Source organism: Eptatretus burgeri, chromosome 13, assembly GCF_056783735.1.
Source record: "Eptatretus burgeri isolate ZD-2024b chromosome 13, Ebu_testis_v1, whole genome shotgun sequence".
NCBI classification, from domain to species: domain Eukaryota; kingdom Metazoa; phylum Chordata; class Myxini; order Myxiniformes; family Myxinidae; genus Eptatretus; species Eptatretus burgeri.
The window spans coordinates 45713467-45725131 of record NC_140973.1 but is presented as its reverse complement, the minus strand read 5'-3'; positions in this window follow the sequence as shown (position 1 = coordinate 45725131).

Genomic DNA, 11665 nt, shown 5'->3' with positions numbered 1-11665 from the left:
ACAAACTAGCTCTAAGAATTTAATTTACTCCAGAGTACTGCCAATAACTCACCTACTCTTTGTGAAACACTGGGTTTGAACTTCCAATTAAGCCAGCAGTTGACACCCAGGTTTACGTCCACCCAAGGAATGGTGCACTTAAATGCAACACCTGTCTGAAGCGGCAGTCTGACAATTTATATTCAGGTAGGGAATCGAATCCAGATTGGGCAGCTAAAAGTTAAAGGTGCTGCTTTTGCACCATCCTGTCAGTCGGTGGCAAAATGTTAAAGAGCAGGTTGCGGGTCACCAAACATGTTCTGAAAATTAATCAATATTATTATATGTGCATTAAATAGTTCGAGGCAAACTATTGTGGTTGCCTAACTATTGGGAGAATTAATGAAATTTAACTAAAGTTATTTCTCGAGGTTGTTGAAAATGACAGCCGTGTGCCTATATATGGAGGGTGACGTCACGTTCTCAAAAACAAAGCGGACGCTCACTTGCTCATTGAAGAAGTGTCCAGTTCAGCGGGCTGTTCTTTTGCTTTTTTTTTGAGCTTGCAACTCTATTATCCTTTTTTATTTTGAATTATTGTAGAACAAAGTTATTTGTACGTCATGTTTTGTGAAAATGGCTGGAAAACGGGTAATCGCTCCCACCGATTCCCGAAGGAATCAAACATTCGCCTGCAGTGGATAAGATTTGTACAAAGAGGACCCTTTGGATAGACTTGTCATTTGTGGTGACCATTTCACAGCCGAGAATTACGAAGGCAACGCAATGAGAGCTCTGTTTCAAAACAACTGCTCAAGTGAGACTGAAGCGTGACTCTGTGCCCACCATTCAGCCTTCTCCTCCTCAGCTGGCTCCTGCTTCATCTTCTCACACTCACCTACGATTATTCGCAATTTAGTTTTAATGGCCAATTATTCAATTAGCGCCAACGCATTTTGCCTTTTCGCAAGGAAAAACACAGAGAAGAGAAAAAAAAAACACTTTCAAGGTCTCGCAAACGATGACTGAATTGGGACATTGTGTTTATAAATGCGCATAAGAAATCGAGAAATTATTAGAATACACGAACTCATCACTATCCAGAAGTCCATACGTTGTAACCCGTAAGGGCGAACGCGGCTGACAATCTCTGCCACGCCTACGTAGCAACGTGTCCTGTCATTGGTTGGTAAATAAATGGCCATAACTTGGGAAGCACTTGTCCAATTAATATCAAACCTTGGAAAGGCACATCCACAGGGCCCCAGTTTCAATTTGATCGGACCTGGCAAGTTTCAATTAGATCGGACCAGCGGTTGTCGAGAAACAGCGGTCTCACACACACACACACACCACACCACACCACACCACACACACACACTGCTGGAATTATAAATAGATATGCCACAACAGTCTCTTGAAAGTTGGGACCGGGCATAGTGGCGTGCGCCTGTAATTCGGCTACTCGGAGGCTTGGGTTGGAGGATCGCTTGAGGACGAGCTCTGTGCGATGAGAGGGTGCAGGGCAGTCCTGAATTATGGTGAAACCCAATCCTTATCCCTGTGTTGTAAGAGGTGACCAGAGTTCTGGGCTGTGCTCTGAGAGGGTGTAGGGCATCCCAGAATCATGGTGAAACCCAATCCTTATCCCTGTGTTGTAAGAGGCGACCAGGGTTGCGTCAGGAAGGGCATCCGGCGTAAAAACCTTTGCCAAATCAGTATGCGGATCATAACGGATGATCTGCTGTGGCGACCCCTAACGGGAGCAGCCGAAAGACGAACAGCAACAACAGTCTTGAAAGTTGGGGTTTGTTCTAACTGTTCATTTTCGCTGGGGTCAAGCTCAGTTGTCAGAAAGACTTCAATGCCAAGGCTACTGTGTATAATACTATAATATATTTGGGTCGATTATTGATTCGTTCTGTTTCTGACTCTTGGGTGACTAAAGGTTTGGTGGTGGTCGTATGGCAGCTCAGCTGCCGGGGTCGCTATCATTTCTTGAAGTGCGACTATGTCGCTGATGCAGTGCCCCTCTTCCAGTACACACACTGGAACTGGTACTCATTTCGCCAACCTCGGAAGGATGACAGGCTGAGTCAACCCTCTGGTGTATTAATTCATTAATTCAGCGGCCGACGGGGCTTGAACTCAGGATCATCGGATCCCAAACCACCACCAAGCTGTTAGGCTGTTAACCTTGAAGCGGCTACAGTTGCCCTGCATGCCAACACCAGGCTACTAGAGAGTTAAAAAATATATTATATCAAGGTCACAGACGATTAAAACTTTACATTATTTTATGCATTGAACAAGAAAATGAAAATCTACAAACCAATCTGTGTGGTGGAGTCTGTGTGAACTGTGGGGCAGTCAGTCCTGCTACTTGTACACGAAATAGGCCGTTTTTCTGGCACTTGCAAGTGGCTCAAATTTATATGGCTCAGGGCCAGAAACTCCATAGTATAAATTCCCATCATCCTCCGACTCGTCCTTGGCAATATCGGAATGAACACACTCAATTTCATCGCCGCTGAAATCACTCTCTAATTCGCATCTCGCCATTGTTTACACGCTGTTTCCGAATGTTCACGAAGTTTTCGGAGAACGTGATGTCATAGCATCTTCGGTAACTTCCGGACTGTTTTTAGATCACTGACAAAAGTTTTGACTCAAAAGTTAATTTCGGCATATTTTGAGTTTCAAATGTAAGAAAATAAATACCCAACGATTAATTATTAATGTGCTTACAACCTTCGAATCACGCGGTCATCAGCGACCCAAAACCTGCTCTTTAAAATATGTTGATGGACCTAAACGATCAAATCTTGCTACATGCATTCACTTGCTTTTGTGCATTCGATCCCTGTTTTTGTTTGTTTGTGCCTTGCATTCCTTTGATTACTACTTCCATATTTTAAAATCTGATTTGGGGGCCTTGAACAAATGCAATTAAAACAATATATCCTGTCAATCACACTCTTCAAACCACACTATCTGGCTTAATGGATTCATCTGTTTGGTCTCCTTTCCGAAATGAAAGCATTTGGCTTTTCCGATAGACACTTCATCGAATGGAGGTTTAGAATCGTCTGCAGCATGGGGATAATCTTTCACCATTGGGGATAAACCAGCACAGCGATGGATCACAGCTCTTTGGCAGCTTAGTCTTGCCCTCAAGCATTTATTTTAATATATATTTTTTAATTTTACCTTCGACAACTGCTTGGCTGATTGATGTGAAACTTTAAATGTGGGAAGGATTCTGCATGGATAATATTTTCTTTAATGCTGACACGATACAGGGTAGAGCAGCCCTATTAGATTAAAGGACAAAAAAATGGACATCTTGCAAACTGCTCAACAACAAAAAATTAAACTTGGAAAGTGTCAACTCCCCATGGGAGTATCTCGGGTAATATCAGTGAAGTGGTATTGTCATAATTTGGTTGAATCAAAATCCTTATCCGATAAAATCTTGACACTTCATCTGATTTACGACTCTGTGAGTGAAGAATTAAATTTGTCATTGGTCACACGGTCTGGTGGCCATATTAGATTGAAAATTAATAAACACTCATCTCCAGAATTGCTTCACAGATCAATGTGAAACTTCATATGATTGGGCAGGCATGGGAATTTAATTAAAAAAAAAAATTAATATCATTGATGCAATTTAGCCTTGATGTGCACAAAAGTTGTTATATATCCTAATAATAATCCAGTAGCCACCATTCACAATCCTGTTGACTCAGAAGTTGTTTGCTGTAAGTTTTTTATTTTATTATATTTTTTGATGAATTCATGAACTATTGGGGTTCTAGATGTGGAATCGGACACCAACTTAGCATCTTCTTTGGGCAACTCCCAGAAAAAAATCCAACATGGCTGTCGCCTGATTAGTGAAATAGAAAAATGGATATAACTTTTGATTGGAACATGCTTGAAGGATGACTGGTGGCGTGGGGGTTCTTTAATGTGGTAGCTTCATTTCTCACGTTGAAACAAAGTTTTGATGTTGCCTAGCAATGATATCTAATATGGCTAATGTGTGAAAGGGACAAACTAGGAAAATGGACATAACATTTGGAACATGCGAGAAGGATGATTCTCATGTTGAGGTGGGGGTTTTTTTTTTAGGTGTGGCTGATTCATTTTCAAGTTTTGAAAATTCATGCCACTACATTCTGTGGGTACCACTTCTCCAATTCATTCTGCCAGTCACCCATGCGTTAGATTCCATGTACCAGGCTTGATTCCGTTCAATTCCATGCACACCAGGAGGAGATACATAAATAAGAAAGCACAAAAGGATGAAAGCTGCACGGTGATGATCGAAAACAGATGGCAGATGAGCTGTCAAAGCACTCACATTCCCCTATTGACAGTCAACAGAGCTGTTCAACACTGTAAATGGCAAGGTCGCTGATGAGTCGATCAATGTTGCTGATGCTTTGGCGATCGGATAAGCCATGGCACACAGCTTCAACGAATCCCTCTCGGAGGGTTTTCACAACCCTATCACGAAGAAAGTGAAAACACTTGAAGCCCTGAAAAAGGGTGTCAAGATCGGGTCTAAGACAGCATGTGACATTGAAGCTCTGTTCAGCCACCTGTTTGCTTGGCCAGATGTGAAACATCAGCCTTGAATCTTTCTTTGCCAATGAACGATGTGGAGTACCACCAGCAGTTTTGGATTCTTCCACAGGGGCAACAAGTCAAATATTGTCAGGCAACTCGCCATCACATGCAAGCCAAGGGAGCCAGATGTGATTGTGGATGCGCAGAAGCTTCCATACCACATCGGTGGCCCTGTGGAGGTACCATCTCAACTCTAGCTGCAAGTATGAGCAGATGACTCCTGCAATTCAGCCAGATTGCTGCTGTGCTCATTACCTTTGATTGGTATCACGGTATCTCCCATAAAGAACATAAGAGGGCACGGCGAGATGATACAGCTTCAAGCATGACCTACAACCTGACACTAACTTTCTTTCTGCTTGAGATATGAAGACGAAAGTCAATAGAAGACTCTCACATCTGCTCTGCACGTGACCTCAGGACGAACATGTTGATTGAGGATTAGGGACTTCTCGACCATGAATGGGGCTGGCATCCTCATGTTGAGCTACATTCTGAAGGCTGCTCATGAAGGAAAGCATGTCATTCAAATCCTCGGTGACGACAGACGTGTTTGTCATTCTCATCTATTTTGTATGGAAGTACATCACAGGCCTCGTTCTATTGGAGAGGTTCCCATCGTATGCTGCCTTTTTGGGTGCTGGTTGCATCATTGGTGAGAGACACAGCTATTCCACTGATGCAGTGCCCCTATTACCAGTATACTGGTACTCATTTCGCCAACCTCAGAAGGATGACAGGCTGAGTCAACCCCCTGATGTTAATTCAGTGGCCAACAGGGCTGGAACTCGGGACCCGAGGATCCCAAGCCACCACCCTAATCGCTAAGCGCTAAGCCAACACCAGGCTACTTATTGGAGAGGTGGGATGGAAGCATGCTCAACATCACCGAAATTGCTAAGAAGCTCGGAGAGAAGTCAGGGCAGCTTCTTGGCATGCATGCGCTAACTGGTTGTGACTGTTTCCTCGCCATATAACAAAGGTAAAGTTACTTTTCAAGAAATTAAAGCTGCAGATTTTCCCAAGCTGTATAATGTTCTGGGTGAGGAGACTGTGATGGAGGCAGAGTTGCATGAGATGAGAACAGAGTTCTTCTGTGCACTCTATGGTCTGCCTAACAACATGAGTATGAATGCGGTGCAGTATGCAATTTACTCTGAAGAAGGGCAAGCCTCCTCAAATTAAAGCACAGCTTCCGACGGATGAAAACCTCCAGTATCATATGCTGGGGGCTCATCTACAGGTGATGCTGTGGAAGGCTGGTGATGAGCAAAGTGCCCCTCCCCTTCAGATCACCAGCTTTGGCTGGGAAATCTTGAATGGTGTGCCACATTTGGCCACCACCACAGGACCTCCAGCACCTCCTGTGTTGATGGATGTTGTTAGTTGCCAGTCCAGAGCTGAAGGGAAGGCATGCATGCAGGGCAACTGTAGCTGCTTCAAGGTTAATTTATCCTGCTCCAGTTGATGCCACTGCTCTGCTTCTGATGAGTGTCACAATTGTTAACCAAGTCCAAGAGAGGAGAACGAGAGCATTCAAATGGGGAGGAAGAGGAGGAGGAAAAAGAGTTGGAAGATAAGGTGGAATTAAGACTGATTGATAACATGATGTGCATCCAATATTGTGGTCAGTCCATCGCTGGTAACTCAGGTAACTTTACTATTGCTGGCTTCACACGTTCACTTGTAGTTTATACATGTAGCCCGCCACACATGCAACGTCCAACCACCGAACAACCTGGCTAAACATGCATTCAAGGGGGGATCTGGGCTAATCCTATATTTAATAACACACTAATATAAGGGCCATTTCCGCAACATTATCACTCTTGCTAACGCTACCTCCACCCATCACCTTTCTCCCTATTATTTTTTCCTCCTCCCCCCCCCCCATTCACTCTCTCTGTCCCCCTCCTCGCTCCCCCCTCCAAATATAATGTCTCTCTCTCTCTCTCTCTAGCAATGTTTGGTGAGGTGTTGCTCTCCCCACCTCCACCCCTCTTCTTGACCCTTCCCTCCTCACTTCCCTTCCCTCCTCTCCTCTCTCCCTCTCTCTTTCTCACACCCCTCCACTCCCTTGCTTAATACCTCCGTCAGCAAAGTGACAGGTTGTATTTGCTAGTTGTGGTATCTGGAGTTGCATGAATATTAATGAATGCATGATGAGCCGGAACTGACGAGGCGGAACCGTGAGTGACATCAGCGGGCCGTTGAGTGTGTAGTGATGCACGAGCCGTAAATAAAAGCAGATGAGCGAAAGAACCTTTGTGTCACCGTGTGGGCTTTTTTTTTCTCTTACACACAACATATTGGCGACGAGGATGGCTCACCTTGCTCATACACCACTTGCTACATTCTTACCAAGTCCAGGTGAGCCTTCGATACCTTTTACCTCATGGATGCGCATGTTCGAGAACTTCGTGCTGGCGGTAAATGACGACGCACTTTCTGATGCGAGGAAGCGCGCATTGCTTATACACCGCCGAGGAACTGATAGGCAGCGTTTATTCTATACCCTCCCAGTTGATGGGGACACGGACTCTGTTGCTGTCGGTGCATTAACAGCCTTTTTACAGCGTGTGCGCTGGTATACAATTGCACCGAGTTTGAAATGTCCCCGGTGTCTACCATGTCTCCGGTGTCCCGCCCCCCACACGCATCAAGTGACAGCGAATGATGGCCGTCCGGTAGATGGCAGTGCGTAACCGAGACGGAAATGGCGACAATTGACGGAAATACCCGAGTATTTCAATGGAAATTTGTGAAACTAATGTATTATATATGTGAAAACCATAGGATTTATAGCTTGACGGAAAAAAAAACCAAGAAACGCTCCCCTCTCATGCACGAACGAACGAAAGACATCATTTTCGCCCACCATGGCATTTCACGCCGAACGCTGAAAGCTAAGTTCTTCTTATGCCATCATTCTCTTTAATATTAGCCATAAACAAGTGTTTCGTCATGCATTAGTAGTTGAAATTTACTTACAATTATGGCAGATATTGGTGGCAAAGTGATAAGTGGTTCTTTCAACCAGGGACATCTTGAATTATTTTCATAACTTTGTACTATACATTCAAAATATGCAAAAATTAAATATGCTTAAATTCAAAATGTGTTCGTCTATATTTTATAGAATAACAATATAACTAATATTATGTAGTTGGTGTAACCACTATGTTTCAATATTTTGCTCAACAAATATTTTAGCTTTGCTTTCATCTTTTCATCAGCAAAGCTTACATTTTACTCATCATTTGTTTGGCTGTACATTAACTTTATGATTATTATTTTTTTTACATCATTCTTTTGCGACCCCCTGCCACGCTGTATTGAACAATTTCATTCCTTCTGTTATATATATAAAGGTGCTTATCACAATAATAACAAGATTTTTACATTTCAAATATTATTTAAGTACTCTTTTTAATTGTTTTTCAACTGGAAAAGCATAAATTGCATATTTTAACATTAGTGTACTCATTTGCTTCACCATACGCGCTGTATTGAAGGATTTCACTTGTTCATGCCAAAGGTGAACGTTGTTTTGGAACGATATAAGTTTCGTCAACGAACACAAAGGCCGGGTGAATCGACTGCTCAGTTTGTTGCTGCTTTACGTGAGGTTGTGGTTAATTGCGAGTTTAATGATCTCTCTGATGAAATGATACGAGATCAGCTCGTGGAAAAAAAAAACCCTTATAGCTCGTGAACGTGAACGATTGCTTTTGGAACCGGAGCTTACACTGCAGAAAACCCTCGTAATGGCGGGACGAATCGAATCGGCCATGGCGGAAGCAAAAGCGATTACATGAGGCACATCGACGTCCTTTTAGGATGTTAATGCTATAACAGCACGTACCGGCGTGGAGCAATACAGACGTAACCCCATCCACAAGGACACATCAAATGGACCTGCAAGGCCAAAATTTTCACAACAGGTACGCCAAGAGAGGACTTGTTATCGTTGTGAATGTGCAATGCACTTAGCCAATTACCCCAAACACCCTGCAAAAGATGTACATTGCAGGCAGTGTGGCAAAAGTGGACGTTTTACTAAAGCATGTCACAGTAAAGACCACAAATACCAAGTGCGGGAAGTGACGTGCCAGATGTCACTGTTTTAAGCATCAACAAACAAACCTCTGAACAAATTAGAGGGAATCTATTTTGTGATGTTCGTCTTTGCACACCTGATGGATAGGCATGCTCAGCTAAATTGCTGGTGGATACAGGGTCAATTCGTTCTATACTTCCACTCCACCTACCAGGAGCATTTCAAGAATGCACTTCATACACAAACAAAATTACACTTGGTGACTTACCAAAAAAACGATCTCTGTAGTTGGTTGTCTTCAAGTACTGGTGTGACACAACCATGTTTCTGTGCCTGCTGATTTCTTCATTGTGCCTTCTGGAACAACGATACTCATGGACCTCTTCACTGCTCTTGGACTGAATATTGTTAATGGATGTGTAACTCCTGCCTCAGTGTTAAATACCTATGCACATCAAACATCGGCTTGGCAGACATCTAATCCAAATGTCATGAACCGCTCGCTCAGGATGGCGGAGCACGGACCGCTCGCTCAGTATGACGGAGCACGAACCGCTCGCTCAGGATGACGGAGCACGAACCGCTCGCTCAGGATGACGGAGCACGAACCGCTCGCTCAGGATGACGGAGCACGAACCGCTCGCTCAGGATGACGGAGCACGAACCGCTCGCTCAGGATGACGGAGCACGAACCGCTCGCTCAGGATGACGACGCACGAACCGCTCGCTCAGGATGACGACGCACGAACCGCTCGCTCAGGATGACGACGCACGAACCGCTCGCTCAGGATGAAGACGCACGAACCGCTCGCTCAGGATGACGACGCACGAACCGCTCGCTCAGGATGACGCAGCACGCAACCGCTCGCTCAGGATGACGCAGCACGAACCGCTCGCTCAGGATGAAGCAGCACGAACCGCTCGCTCAGGATGACGCAGCACGAACCACTCGCTCAGGATGACGCAGCACGAACCACTCGCTCAGGATGACGCAGCACGAACCGCTCGCTCGGGATGACGCAGCACGAACCGCTCGCTCGGGATGACGCAGCACGAACCGCTCGCTCGGGATGATGCAGCACGAACCGCTAGCTCCGGATGACGCAGCAGGAACCGCTCGCTCAGGATGACGCAGCAGGAACCACTCACTCAGGATGACGCAGCAGGAACCGCTCGCTCAGGATGACGCAGCAGGAACCGCTCGCTCAGGATGACGCAGCAGGAACCGCTCGCTCAGGATGACGCAGCACGCAACCACTCGCTCTGAATAACGTGACACGGCAAAAGCATCTGCAGGGAGTGAACGATTCGCTCAGAATGATGTAGCGCGTTGTTTACTTTCTTTTTGGGGTTTAATGGCGATTTCAGAGCCACGAGGCTCTATATATGCCATGCACTTTAACATCTCGGATATGGATACTGGAAGCTTGTATTGGTAGCCCCGTTTCTTTCATTAATTTTAAAACTGATCGACAGATCCGGGGGTGCTTCCGAGTCAGATGGCAAAACGCATCCAGCAGGTCTGACCACGTGATCCTCATGACACAGACAGAATGCAGTCGACGTGATCTGGGCTCATCGTACAGAGGGCAGAGAGAAACCATGAACCAAATCCTCAAGAACATGACACCGGTCCCACAACCCCGTGGGGTGACACCCTATCCTGTGAAGATCGAGGTTGAGGGAACAATGCCCGTGCAGTTGTTGATGTTGAATTAAATCCGTGCTGTAGTGAAAACGCGTTATCAGAACATACTTTATCTCACAGCAACTGCCAACAGTGCATCCCATTTGGGACAGGAACTGCACCGCCATCCACTGTGGGGCGCTCGGGAAGTGGCTTAACCACTCAAGCAAGCATTCCAATTGAATGGTTGCCAAGCGAAAGTGATGTCCAAAGTATAACCGTATTGGACAAATCAACACTTTTTTTCGAAGTCGGAGCTGCTGATACTTTCAAATCTGGAGCTTAAATTTTGTAATTCTGGTTAGTTTAAGAGATTCTCTCGGTTATTCATGTGCGAAAATTAAATAAAGCCATGAATGCTGGCTTCTCCAGGTGTTTATAAGCATTGCAATATACCCAGCGATTCGTAGCTATGATGAACAAGCATTCGATAATATGAGTGAGGAAAGTGAAAACACCAACTTTATCGTTAAGAAATCGTTGTGGATTGTTTAAAGTCAAGGTATGGTTGAGCAGGCCAAAAAACATGGCGGCTTCAGACCCCAGTAAGGTTACCCAGGAAACGCCTCAAGACCCCAGAAAGCGAGGTGGCCGAGGATTGCCTGATGAAGGATATAATTAAATAAGGCCGTTAATTATCTTCAAAAGTGGTGTTTCAATTAACCCAAACACCCAATTTTCAGTTTCCTTGGCGTTTCCCTATTTTCCTTGGCATTTTCTTAGTATGCATGCAAAGTTTCAGGCTGCTCGGTTTTATGGTTTTGGAATTATGGAGGAGACGCACTGACACACACATTAACATTTATTAGTATAGATTGGGGACGCCCCATGGGGGGAAGGGGGACAGCCCGGAGGCTGCTGCACACCATCTGTTCTATTCTTTGCTTCTTTGGTCGATGGAATGGAACCACATTAGTGGCTGTTCTGTCTCAGTCTTCCCTCCAAGAATTCGAGCAAGCAGTGCACTACCACCACCTCTTGCCATCCCAAACTCTGTTCCATGACCCCCATTTCCATTAACCTAACTAACACAAACAGTGCTAGTTTCAGTGTGTCCTCTTCCACTCCCCTTCCTCTTCTGTTCGTTCATTCCCGAGATTTTTATCCCACAGTCAGATATACGTTGCTCTTCCATGAGCCTTGCTCCCTGCAAATAGAAAAAAAGAATAAATCCAAGAGGCATCTATTTAGTACATCCACCCAGGATGAAAAGGGAGGACGACAGAAGGGTGGGGAGAGAAGGAAAAGGTTGGGAGGATTTTTGGAGGAAAGGGGAAGGGGGCATAGAATTGTTTGTGGAG